The sequence below is a fragment of the Geotrypetes seraphini genome, chromosome 9, assembly GCF_902459505.1.
Source record: "Geotrypetes seraphini chromosome 9, aGeoSer1.1, whole genome shotgun sequence".
NCBI lineage: Eukaryota > Metazoa > Chordata > Amphibia > Gymnophiona > Dermophiidae > Geotrypetes > Geotrypetes seraphini.
Genome location: NC_047092.1, coordinates 27572248 through 27586066, shown reverse-complemented (window position 1 = coordinate 27586066; position 13819 = coordinate 27572248). Strand labels below are relative to the sequence as shown.

Genomic DNA, 13819 nt, shown 5'->3' with positions numbered 1-13819 from the left:
CCTCAGGGGAGACTATTCCAGCTTTGGTCCACGAAGAAGTCATACTTCTGGTGGAATGCACCATAACAGAAACGGGAGACAGTTCACCGGAAAGAACATAGGTTGATATCAAAGATCTATCCAGAAACTGTAGCTTTGGATGCAGGAGCACCCCACTGGGCAGAAAGAGTCAACACAAACAGATGGTCAGAGAGACAAAACTCCTAAAGATGTCTAGACAGCGAAGGAGTACTCTTTGTAAAGGCAACTATCTCAAAATGCAGTCCTACTTCTGCAAACCAAGAAGCTGAAAAACAGGCAAATGTACTTCCTTAAGAACAGGGAATGCCGCCACCACCTACAGTAGAAAAGAAGGAGTCATGCAGAGAGAGAGCCCAGTCTCTGAGATCCGCAGGAAAGACTCCCTACCAGACAGAGCCTGGAGTTTCAAGACACAAGGCGCTGAAGTTATGGACACCATAAAAACTACCAGTAGCGTCAGGTCCAAGAGAGATGTGTCATGCAGAGGCTCAAATGGAACATTGAAGTGGACAGAACCAGCTAAGGTCCCATGAAGGGAATGGTGAGAGACCGGAGGTCTAAGGTGAAGAGCATCTTACAAAAACTAGCCACGTCAGGGGAGAAACTGGAGAAAGAACCACAGTCAGACTTCAAAACAAGAGCCCAACGACCTGGGCTCAAAGGAAAGCTGCAGTAAGGAAGAAGGTGAGCTGGAAAAAAAGCCAGCACCACAGAAACAGGAGCAGAATACAGCTCCACTCTGTCCTGGCTGCACCAATGTTGAAAAGTCTGCTTTGCGATAGCATAGGCAGATACGGCAGTCTACCTTTTAGATTTGAGAAGAGTAGCAATAACAACAGCAAAATATCCAGTTTGCTACAACCGTCTAAGATTTCACATTCAATGGTCATGCCATAAGAGCAAAGCGATTCAGAGCCTCCAAGCAGACCAGACCCTGAGAAAGAGTTCTGAATGGACCCACAACTGAGGGCTGTGAACCCTGCACAAATGCAGCAGAGTTGCATAACACTGCCTGTGAAGCAAGTCTGTAGCCTCCAGAACAACTCTCCCCTGAGAAACCGGAAGCAATTGAAGAATTTGACCTATCATGGCACAAACAGGAAAAATATACAGCAGGATTCTGTGCGGCCAGGTGTGGACAAGAGTGGACTAGAGTACTCAGGCCCCCGCTTCTGGGCTCGGAGTTTCCACTGAAGAATCATACTGCATTCTTGTGCATTACCTGCACACTGAGGGTGACCCCAGTGACTACACAATAGCCTGGAATGCCACCGAGGACAGCAGCCACTCACCCGAATCCGAGGGATATTGGCTGAGGAAATCTGCTTGAACATCGACGACACCTGCCACAGGTACCACTGAGAGGGACTGAAGTTGATGGCCACCCAGTGGAAGAGCAGGCAGTTATCAGAGCCAGAGACACACTCCTGGTACCTCTCTGGTGGTTGACATATGCCACCACTGTAGCACTGTTGGAGAAAATTCTGCCTGCTTAGCCCTCCAGAGGCTGCTGCAATCTCACCAGAGCCAATCAAATAGCCCTCAGGTCAAACCGAAGGATCAACCATTTTGTCTGGGAGGGGGCCAATACTCTAAAAGTGGATGACAAAAGCAAAGGGCCTCCCCAGTCCAGGACACTGGCATCTGTCAGCACAATTGCCCAGAAAGCAAGCCATAGTGGCATGTCTTTGGAGAGGGACTGCAGAAGAAACCACCAATCCATGCTGGCACGGACTTCCAGATCCCAAGGAAGACATGCTCATAACACGTCCAGAAGTGCAATCCAGCACAAGAGCAAAATGGGCTGGAGAGAAAGCATGTGTGACCCCCACCCAAGGCACCACATCTATTGGGGCCGCCATGGATATTAGGTCCCGAAAAGAGTCCCATGCCAACAGAACTGTCCAGTCTGGGAAATAAGAAATCTAAAAGCACAACTGTTGTCTGTGCAATTCAGGTAGATGGACATGGCCCGCTACCACATCAAACACCATTCCAGGTATTGCAGGGACTGCGCCGGCGTCAAATTGCTGCTCCTGTAATGCCTAATCCAACCCAGCTCCTCCAGGATCCAAATCACTGGATCCACGGACCGATGGAGACTGAGGATGCCTGGATACGCCAGCTGATCTAGTAGGGGCGCTCTTGCAGCCTCATCTTCTGGAAGCGGGCTGCCACAACCACAATCAGCTTGGAGAAGGAACAAGGAGCTGATGCCAGACCAAAGGGCAGAGTTGAAAACAGAAATGATTTTCCAGAACATGAAAACTGAGAAACTTGCAGTGTGCTGGGAAAACTAGAATATGCAAATAAGTCGCTGTGAAGTCCAGAGAAGCTAGGAACCCACCTGGAGTCACCATCACTATAACAGAGTTCAATGTCTCCATACGAAAGCACAGAAATTTGAACGCTGCATAAATATGTACAAGTGCCAGGGTGGGTCTCAAATTGGATGAGCTTGCACTGGCACGAGAAAGGACATGGAGAATCTGCCAGACCCGAGTCTACGAGAGGGACCAGTTCAATGGCCTGAATATCCAACAAACTGTATACAGTGGCTTGTACTGCGACCGCTAAGTCTAGGTGCCCCGCAAGCTACACATCACTCCATCAGAAGCTAGACAAATTTCACCTTACAGCCGGACCGAAGTATGTCCAGATCTGAACTTAGGCTTGCAGGAACACTGAGAGTCCGTACTCTACATGTAGAAGGGTGTGGATATTATTTTAAAAAGCCATCATGGAAGCCCAGACCAGATGTATTCCACATATCAGCAAAGGTGGTAAGAAGAGGAAACGAAAGCCGGTGTGGTTAAAGGTGAAGTGAAAGAGGTTATTAGAGCCAAAAAAAACATCCTTTAAAGAATGGAAAAAGGATCCGTATGATGAAAATAAGAAAAGACACAAGCACTGGCAAGTCAGATGCAAAGCACTGATTAAGACAGCTAAGAAAGAATATGAAGAGAAACTTGCAAAAGAGGCAAAAATGCATAACAATTTTTTTAGGTACATCAGAAGCAAAAAAACCTATGAGGGAATCTGTGGGACTGTTGGATGATCAAGGAGCAAAAGGGGCGCTCTCAGGGAGGATAAGGCCATAGCAGAGAGACTGGATGAATTCTATGCTTCGGTCTTTATGGAAGAAGATGTAAGAGATCTACCTGAACTGGAAATGGTTTTCAAGGGTGATGATGTGGAGGAACTGAAAGAAATCTCGGTGAATCTGGAAGATGTACTAAGCCAAATCAACAAGTTAAAAAGTGATAAATCACCTGAACCAGATGGTATATATCCCAGGGTACTAAAAGAACTCAAACATGAAATTGCCGACCTGCTGTTAGTGATCTGTACATGAAGATTGAACGGTGGCCAATGTTACGCCAATTTTTAAAAAGGCTGCTTCTCCTGTCACTACTGTCAAGGTGTGCGCATGAGCGGGGATCGCTCTGGCCGTGGGTAGGGGGCGTGCTAACAATCATCCCCATTTGCATGCAGGCCTTTACTGAATTGCTTGGTCAGCATGCAAAATGAAACGGATCGCACACACTTTGGAGGTTTAGTGAATCCTGCCCTAAGGCTGGGTCCAGGTTTCCCCAGTTCATGCTACAAAAATATGTTAGATTGTCTGTATGATCAAGAAAGTTATCAACTTGTGTTGTGCTAAGTGTGGTGCATGAACTTTGGGCACTGCTGCAAAGTGTTTTGAATTGATTTTGGAATTGACTAGTTTTCTTTTTGTGAATTGCATGACAGAAGATGGCAGTGCTCAGTAATGACCAGCTGTAGAATGATCGAAGATGGATGTTCAGTAGTGACCAGCTGGAGCAAGAACGAAGATGGCTGTGCTCAGTAGTGACCAGCTGGAGCATGACTGAAGATAGCTGTTATCAGTAGTGACCAATTAGAGCACCAAATAAAGACTGAGACTTGTTTGAATACTATCTTGTCTTGGTTTCCTATTTTTGTGTTGTCCACTGCTCAGTGTGACCAGGACATTCTAGGCAGGCGCCTAGTTTGCCTTACCTGAAGGGCCTCCCCATTTTTTTTGGGGGGGGGGTTACGCCAAGTTCAGGAAAGTCACTGTTAGGAATGGCTGCAGACCTAGGCAGGGGCCTAGCATGTGACAAGACTGACGGATGCAAGAACAGAAAGATTGAGGCAAAATATGCAGCCAGCATCCTGAGACACACCACTGAGCCTCCTAAGGATGCCTAATAGCCTGTGTTTGAACCCCTGCCAAGCAGTAAGGAGGATGAAGCGGGGACGGCCCCAAGTTTCAAAAATACATGTGCAGGCTGGCCAAAAGGTACCACCAGGAATCAGCCTGACAGCAGCAGACCGCAGTCTGCTTCTTCTCAACACAGGCAGTGCTAAAGTAAATGCTCCAAGCACCAAAACCCCCAAAAGGGATGAAAACACTGAAGAAAATAAAAAAAAGGGAAGAGCAGAACAAAAACACTCCTCCAGGCTCGCATGCAAAAGGGGAACACTATAGGTCACAGTAAAGCTCCCTGTGAAATAGGGAAGTCACAGAACAAATCCAGAGTGGATTCCTTCTGCAGATGGCTTGCGGCCATTGGAAGATAACCCACATGTCCAGAATGACTCATCTATTGCACTGGAAAAATAGTTATGTATACAGTAAAAGGTTTTGTTCCCATTCCCGCAGGGTGGTGAAAGATCTTGTCCACATTCCTGCGGTAAACCAGTTGCAAATGTCTCCATTCCTGTGGATTTATTGTGGTGACCACAGTTTACCGTGGTAAACGGTCTCTGTGTCAATCTCCACTTCTCAGGGCAGAAGCCCAAAAATGAAAAGGGAAAAAATTTACGGAAGAAAATTGAGAAGGAAGGAAAAATAAATAATATACTGAAGAAAATTAAATACAGGAAGGCATAAAAGTGTAAAAGTTTGACATGATTTGGACTAACTCTATAAATGAACTAGTCAGCTGTACGGAAAATGAAGAACTGATGGTTCTGTGAGCCGTTGGGCAGGTAGGCACTGGTGCATGCATGGTACAGGCTATTTCAAGACTTTTAAAGAAGTTAAAGAGACAGTACCACTTTTGCACTGTCCGTACCAGGCTTCCCACATGTGAGAATATACTGCCTACTTATCCTGGGATATATATATACACATACATACATACATACATATAGATATATAGATATATATATATATACACACACACACACACATACATACATATATACATATACACACATACATACAGTGTTCTTAGCGATTTTTAGATGTTTTAAAGGGTTCCTCAGCATTTTTGGAAATGTTTTTAAACTTTGAGGTTTCTTCATCGGTGACATTATAATGCATATTAATTAGATCTATGCATGCCACCACATGCACTTTATTGAATACTTTCAGTTAGGCACCTATCTGCTGCATTTAGGAGCACCTATTTACACCTTCCATAGAGCAAGTGTAAAGGGTGGCTCCTATATTTAGGCATCTAACTGCTGGTTAAATACTAATATGCTATCTCATAGTATCACAACATCCAGCAATATCCTCTTCCAATGGAAAGATAATCCTCAACTTTCAGTTCCATTACCTATCCAAAATATCCCAATCGAAGTAGTTTTATATACCAATATATCTCCAACTGGTTTCAAAGTGGTTTACAAAAGAGTATATTAAGAATAAAGAACGAATAAGGACAAAAACTAGAAATTAAAGATAGCATTATCAGGCATCATGTGTTGAACAAGACCTTTTCAAAGTAGGTTTTCAGCAATTTGCGAAAAGAGCAATAAATATACCCCATGTCATTCTTTAGAGTCTATCTCAACCTCAGTCTTTCTACACCAGGAGTGCACAACTTTGGCCCTCGCCAGGCCAGGATTTCCCAAATGAATATATACGAGATCAATATGCATACAATGGAAGCAAATCATGTGTCCGATAGACTAATGAACACTGTTTTTTCACTTTTGCCACTTCTTTAGGGCTTCAGACATGCCATTATTTGTTCGCTGACATTTTTAGCGATACAAAACACCTTTTTGGCTATGGCTGTGGCCTCTTCATTTGCCCATATATTTTTTTTATATTTCTATATATTTTATATCAATTTGTTGAGATTTTTTATGTTATATATAAAGTGCTCCATATAAATAGTTATAAAAATTTTTAACTTATCTTAACAAATTTTATCTCCTTAATAGGATCGGGTCGGGGTTTGTCACATCGACATGTTTCGCCATAAAGGGTTTGGCTGTGGCCTCTTCATTTGCCCATATATTTTTGCATCTTTGGTAGATCAAATAAATGTTGGATATCGGGATGGTCTTTTGAAACTAAAAAAAGGGAGTCTGTATCTTGAAAAAGCCTTTATGGCGAAACATGTCGATGTGACAAATCCCGACCCGATCCTATTAAGGAGATAAAATTTGTTAAGATAAGTTAAAAATTTTTATAACTATTTATATGGAGCACTTTATATATAACATAAAAAATCTCAACAAATTGATATAAAATATATAGAAATATAAAAAAAATATATGGGCAAATGAAGAGGCCACAGCCATAGCCAAAAAGGTGTTTTGTATCGCTAAAAATGTCAGCGAACAAATAATCAAATCCACGCACAAATTATTGAAATTGTTATCAAGGTGCCAGAACATTCAATTTATAAATATAGCCCAAATATAAACTTATTTAAGGCTATGAAGCCACCTTGTATGTGATTTTCAAAAATATTTTTTAGAATTTTTTACCAATTTTTTACCCGACCCTCAGTGGCACCACTCAGGACTCAAACTTCTCATTGTCCTGAGCTTTATGTGTCTACTCGTCATTGGGACATTTTTCATACAGCTTTCCGCTATTTATATTTCTATTGATGCTTTTCTTATAAAGATACTTTCTTATAAAGATAAATACTTAGCTTAAAATATGGCTAAGTCTTCTTGGTTAGAGATGTCAGCACTAATAAGGGATGTCAAAGGCTTTGACATCCCTTATTAGTGCTGACATCTCTAACCAAGAAGACTTAGCCATATTTTAAGCTAAGTATTTATCTTTATAAGAAAGTATCTTTATAAGAAAAGCATCAATAGAAATATAAATAGCGGAAAGCTCTATGAAAAATGTCCCGATGACGAGTAGACACATAAAGCTCAGGACAATGAGAAGTTTGAGTCCTGAGTGGTGCCACTGAGGGTCGGGTAAAAAATTGGTAAAAAATTCTAAAAAATATTTTTGAAAATCACATACAAGGTGGCTTCATAGCCTTAAATAAGTTTATATTTGGGCTATATTTATAAAGCGAACAAATAATGGCATGTCTGAAGCCCTAAAGAAGTGGCAAAAGTGAAAAAACAGTGTTCATTAGTCTATCGGACACATGATTTTTAAATATGGACTAATGTAAAGGAGGTGACTGGATTTTTACTTATACAATGGAAGCAAATACATCTCATGCAAATTCACAGAGGAAATCCTGAAAACCCAACTGGATTCAGCCCTCAAGGGCCGAGTTGTGCACCCCTGTTCTACACCCACATTCTTTAATGCAAGGCTTGAGGATCAGTGGCTGTGCTTTAATTCTTCCTCTCTCCTTAAAGAATGACAAGGGGATGGTTTCCCGTGGTTAACCATGGGGATGGGGAAAAATTCTCTATATCTAATTTCAGCCAGTAGGTCATTCAAGCTTTTAGCTCCCTGATAAATCACAGTTACTTACCGTAACAGGTGTTATCCAGGAACAGCAGGCAGATATTCTCTATGATGGGTGACATCACCGACAGAGCCCCAATACAGACCATTTTAAAAAGTGCATCGCCACTTTAAGAAATCAAAAAGTTTGCGAAAGCTCAAACCGCGCATTCCCAGGGAGCTTACAGAATTGATAGAGTGAGCTTACACGAATTGACGACTAGTATAGAAACATAGAAACATAGAAATAGACGGCTGATAAGGGCCACGGCCCACCAAGTCTGCCCACCCCAATAACCCTCCCCTACCTTTCTCTGTGAAGAGATCCCACGTGGCGATCCCATTTTGACTTAAAATCAGGCACGCTCCTGGCCTTGACCACCTGCAGTGGAAGATCATTCCAGTGATCAACCATCCTCTCGGTGAAGAAGTATTTCCTGGTGTCACAGTGTAGTTTCTCGCCCCTGATTTTCCACGGATGCCCTCTTGTTGCCGTGGGGCCTTTGAAAAAGAAGATGTCCTCTTCCACCTCGATACGGCCCGTGAGATATTTGAACGTCTCGATCATGTCTCCCCTCTCTCTGCGTTCCTCGAGGGAGTATAGCTGCAATTTTTTCAGCCTTTCCTCATACGGGAGATCCTTGAGTCCCGAGACCATCCAGATGGCCGTACGCTGGACCGACTCAAGTCTCAGCACATCTTTGCGGTAATGATAATCTTTGTTTTGCAATTCTCTCGGTAATGTCCAGATCTCTTATAATTTGTAATCCGCCTAGAACCGCAAGGCACAGGCGGAATAGAAATCACTAATGTAATGTAATGTAATGTAATGCGGCCTCCAAAATTGTACACAGTACTCCAGATGGGGTCTCACCATGGATCTATACAATGGCATAATGACTTCGGGCTTCCGGCTGACGAAACCCCTACGTATACAACCTATGATTTGTCTAGCCTTAGATGAAGCTTTCTCCACTTGCTTGGCAGTCTTCATATGTCCTCACTGATGATCACCCCTAAATCACGTTCTGCTACAGTCCTTTGTAGGATTTTACCATTAAAGGTGTACGTCTTGCATGGATTTTGGCTGCCCAGGTGCATGACTTTACATTTTTCGATATTGAAACTGAGTTGCCAGGTCCTGGACCAGTGCTCCAGTAGGAGTAGGTCATGCACCATACTGTCGGGCATTGAGTTTCCGTCCGGCCCTGTGCTTTGGTCTGACGTGTTCCTGTCTACTACATTGCATAGTATGAGCGATGGGTTTTGGGGGATGGTTTATAAGGTAGTGAAAAGCTTGAGTCACTGGTGATTGGGAAGAATTGAAATCCTCGGTGCTTCAAAAACATGAAATGCCTGCCTGTTGAATATGAAAGCAACAAAAACGCATGAATGACGGTGACACTGTGGACTGAATGGTTGCAGAAGCTTGATAATCTGATGAGAAGGCATAAGAGGCACATTGTAATGCTGTATAATAACTGTGCAGCACACAGCAATGAAGTGAGACTAACCAACATCAAACTTTTGTTTCTTCCATCAAACACGACCTCTTTGATCCAAACGATGGACCAAGGGATAATCGCCAACTTCAAACGTTATTACAGGTCACTCATCTTAAGATATGTGATGGCAGTGATTGATGCAAGCACAGAATCCAGCCCCTGAGCTCACGAGAAAACTGACGGTGCTCGGCTCTCTTCACATCGTATGGGAGGCGTGGAGTCGAGTCTCATCATCAACAATTTCAAATTGCTATCGAAGGGCGAGCTTCGTTCACGCATCTGATGAGACAACTGAAGCTGACACTTCTTCCATTGAACTCCCAGTTGGATTCGCGCCACAAGAGTTTGAGCTGTATGTTGCCGTTGACAATGATGTGCCCACATCATCTGGCAGCACTAATTCCGATATCTCTACAGTCATAAAGGACACTGCAGACAACCAAGAATCTGAGTATGGCAATACTGCTGCGGTCATCACGACTAATGAAACACATGCAGATTGTTTCCTTTTCGGATGTGCTGAAGTCCCTACACACACTACTTTATCTGGAGATAAAATAGATGTCACGACTATGGACAATTTTACAGCATCATTAGTCAGATACACAGCCTGAATCATGCAATCTGCGTGCAGAAAATAATGGCTGATTATTTCAGTAGAATGTTGGTTTAAAAAAAGGTTTACAGTGTATTCCATTAGACGGAACAGTGCTGTTTCTATAACTGAACCGTGTTAGATTGTATTCGGTGTGTTTATTGCTGAATAAAAGTTTTATTGTATTTGACTACAGCATACTGTGATTTTTCATGGCTAAAAAGTGGTACTCCGATTAAGCGCACTCTGTTTAAGCGCACATGGCAGTCTGGTCTGGAGACCTTGCACTTAAGCGTTGTCAACTGCACTGAGTGGAGTGGAACGGGTAGATGCTTGTTTACTCTTTCCTAAGATGCTAGGGGACATGCAATGTAGCTACTAAGTAGTAGGTTTTAAACAAATCGGAGAAAATATTTCTTCACGCAATGTGTAATTAAACTGGAATTTGTCAGAGAATATGGTAAAAACAATTAGCTTAGCAAGGTTTAAAAAAGGTTTGGATAATTTCCTTAAAGAAAGTTCATAAGTCATTATTGAGATGGACTTGGGGAAACCTATTGCTTATTCCTAGGATAAGCAGCACAAAATCTGTTTTCATAAATTTGGAAACCACGGGATGAGCAGAGAGGGGTTTCCCTTCAATAAGCTGATGAAAAGCCGCAATTGCACTGAGATGGACTCGGATAGATATAGACTTGAGGCCAGAATTGGATAAGTGCAACAAGTAGTCCAAAACAGAAGATAAGGAGGAATGCTGAGGCTCCGTACAATGAGAAAAACACCATGTAGAAAATCTAGTCCATTTTTGGTGATAGCATTGTCTAGTGGTAGGCTTCCTAGAAGTTTCTAAGACATCTCTTACAGATTGAGAAAACTGAAGAGGAGTTACGTTGAAAGGTTGTAGAGACTGCAGGTTAGGATGAAGCAGAGATCCTTGACTCTGTGTAAGCAGAGAAGGAAAAACTGGTGCTGAGTTGAAGTAGAAGGGAGTACCAAGGTTGTCTTGGCCACCGAGGAGCGATGAGAATCATGGTGGCATGATCATTCTTCAACTTGACCAGAGTCTTGAGAATGAGAGGGAATGGGTAGAGGAAGAGATTCATCCATTCCAGAAGAAAAGCATCTGCCTTGAGGCGGTAAGGAGAGTACCGTATTTTCTTTTTTTTTTTTTTTTTTTTTTAATTTATTTATTTATAAGATTTTCCATTTTAATACAAGCATTACATTATACAATGCAAAAGATCCAGAAAAAATATTCCAACAAAACTTATTTAGGAAAAACATTATGTCTTATTTAGTCCACAATTTAAACCACAATTTAAAGATCAAGAAAGGAAATAAACTTCCAAAACATTAGTAACAAATCAACTAGACAAGGTCACGGCATTAGATTCCCAAGTTACAACCAGCTGGCAAGTCATACATTACTAGGCATGGTTACCATTTTCTCCTTTGATCCAATAAATTCCAAAAGTTGTTTGGGCTCGAAAAAAAGAAAATTCTTATTTTGAAAAGATACATAACATTTTGCAGGAAATTTAACAAGAAAAGTAGCCCCCAGAGCCAGGGTCCTTGACCTCAAGGACAAGAACTCCTTCCTACGTCTCTGGGTTATCTGAGCTAAATCAGGAAAAACTCGAACATTAGAACCCAAAAACTTATCATTTATATGTCGAAAATAAATACGAAGAATAAATTCCCTGTCACTCTCCAAGGCTAAAGTCAACAACATGGTAGTTCTTTGAGTGACAACCTCAAGGGAATTTTCCAGAAATGAAGACAAATTCAAGTCCACTACTTTATCCACTGGGGTTTCTATAGGTGTGGATTCCCCTTGTGTTGTTTTTAAATTCAAGCTCTAACAATTGGAGGCAAGTTTTCTGGTGGGATGGCTAAAGTCTCTCGAAAATATTTCCTAGCCATCTCAACTGGTGAAATAATAGGACACTTAGGAAAATTCAAAAATCTTAAATTATTTTTCCTCAGTTGGTTTACGAAATTTTCCATCTTACGGGAAACATAAGATCTCTCTTTAACCAGTTCCACCTGAACCTTCTTTACTTCATTCAAATTATTTTCCTGTTTCTCCAACCTTTCATTAACCTTAGTAAGAAGCACCCCTTGTTGCTCCACTTTGGAGAAAACAGTTCCATAACCGTATTTTCTTGCATATAACGCGCGTGTTATATGTGGTTTTTACGTACCGCGCATACCCTTGCACGTTATACGCGTTCTACAAAATTTTTTTACATAGTTCCCCCCCCCTCCCGACGTCCAATTCACCCCCCCCCCCCCCGGCAGGACCGCTCGCACCCCCACCCCGAAGGACCGCTCGCACGCACTCCCATCCGCTCCCGCAACCCCACCTTGAAGGACCGCTCGCACCCCCACAGCCTCCCGACCCCCCCCCCCCATCATATAGAAGCTCCTACCGGTGTCCTGCTGCTTCCTCTTGGCGGTCCCGACACCCGACACGATCGGGGCAAGAGGGAGCTCAAGCCCTCTTGCCCCAACCAACCGCGGCACCCTATTCTGATTGGCCCAGGCGCCTTAGGCCCCACCAGTAGGCGGAGCTTTGGGACGGATGGGCCAATCCGGCCTCATTCCGTCGTTGGCTGCCTGCCGGACAGGCGGGTTTGGCTCCCGTCTGTCCGGCCAACTACACAAAGGAACGGGGAAGGGGGGTGGGGAGGTCGGCCAGGGGGGTCACGGGTCTGCTGGGGGGGCGGTCGGAGGTTCTTGGGGGGGCAGTCGTTGGGGGGGAGGGGGGTTTGCGTCGAGGGCAGGAGGGCCTGGGATCCCTCCTGCCCGTAATGTAGTGCGGGGTGGGGGTAGGAGGTCGCCGTGGCCAGGAGGGTTTGGGCTCCCTCCTGGCCCGAACAACTAGCCGGGGGGGGGGGGGGGTCACCAGGGCCAGGAGGACTTGGGCTCCCTCCTGGCCCGATATTGTCGGGGAGTTGGGGAGTCGGCGGGGCAAGAGGGCTTGGGCTCCCTTTTGCCCCGATCGTGTCGGGGAGTCGGGGGGGCAAGAGGGCTTGAGCTCCCTCTTGCCCCGATCGTGTCGGGGGTGCCGCGGTTGGCTGGGGCAAGAGGGCTTGAGCTCCCTCTTGCCCCGATCGTGTCGGGGGTGCTGCGGTTGGCTGGGGCAAGAGGGCTTGAGCTCCCTCTTGCCCCGATCGTGTCGGGGAGTCGGGACCGCCAAGAGGAAGCAGCAGGACACCGGTAGGAGCTTCTACATGATGGGGGGGTCGGGAGGCTGTGGGGGTGCGAGTGGTCTTTCAGGGTGGGGGTGCGGGTGGGAGTGCGTGAGAGCGGTCCTTCGGGGTGGGGGTGCGAGTGGTCCTGCGGGGGGGGGGGGGGTTGAATCGGACGTCGGGGGGGGCATCAGGCTTTCAGGGTGGGGACAGGACTTCAAGGGGGAGAGGAGAGTCGGGGTGGCCAGAGGAGAGTCGGGCCGGGTGAAAGGAGAGTCTGGCAGCATGCGCGGTATACGGGTGTGCGCGGTATATAAAAATTTCTGTACATAAATTTGTGTTTTTCGCGTGCTATACCCGTGTGCGCGTTTTACACGGGTGCGCGTTATCTACGTGAAAATACGGTATATCCTGGAGCAGAACTGAGGCAGTCTGAAGTTGTGGGGAGCCGCAAAGTGGTCTATCTGAGGGGTTCTCCATTGTGAAAAAATTTGATGAAGAGGCGAGAAATGGAGAGTCCATTCATGAGGTTGCAGAAGACGACTCAAGTTGTCCGCCAAGCAATTCTTTGCCCCTTGAATGTAGACAGCTTTGAGGAAGGTGTTGTGGCAGATTGCCCAGTCCCAAACCTTCAGAGCTTCTTGACAAAGGGAGGCAGAGCCCGTCCCTCCTTGTTTGTTGACATAATACATGGCGACTTGGTTGTCCGTCCGGATGAGGACCACTTGATCATGAAGATGTTGAAAAGCATTGAGAGCCTTGAAAATCATCGCTCTGAGTTCCAACAGATTTATGTGACATTGACAATCCGTTCTGGTCCAGTGGC

General features: G+C 44.6%; 1 protein-coding gene across 9 annotated transcripts in view; it reads right to left on the bottom strand.

Annotated features, from left to right (window-relative positions):
- Window positions 1-13819, bottom strand: part of KMT2E (lysine methyltransferase 2E (inactive)) — a 451336-nt gene that overhangs the window by 302976 nt on the left and 134541 nt on the right. The gene's annotated exons all lie outside the window — the stretch shown is intronic.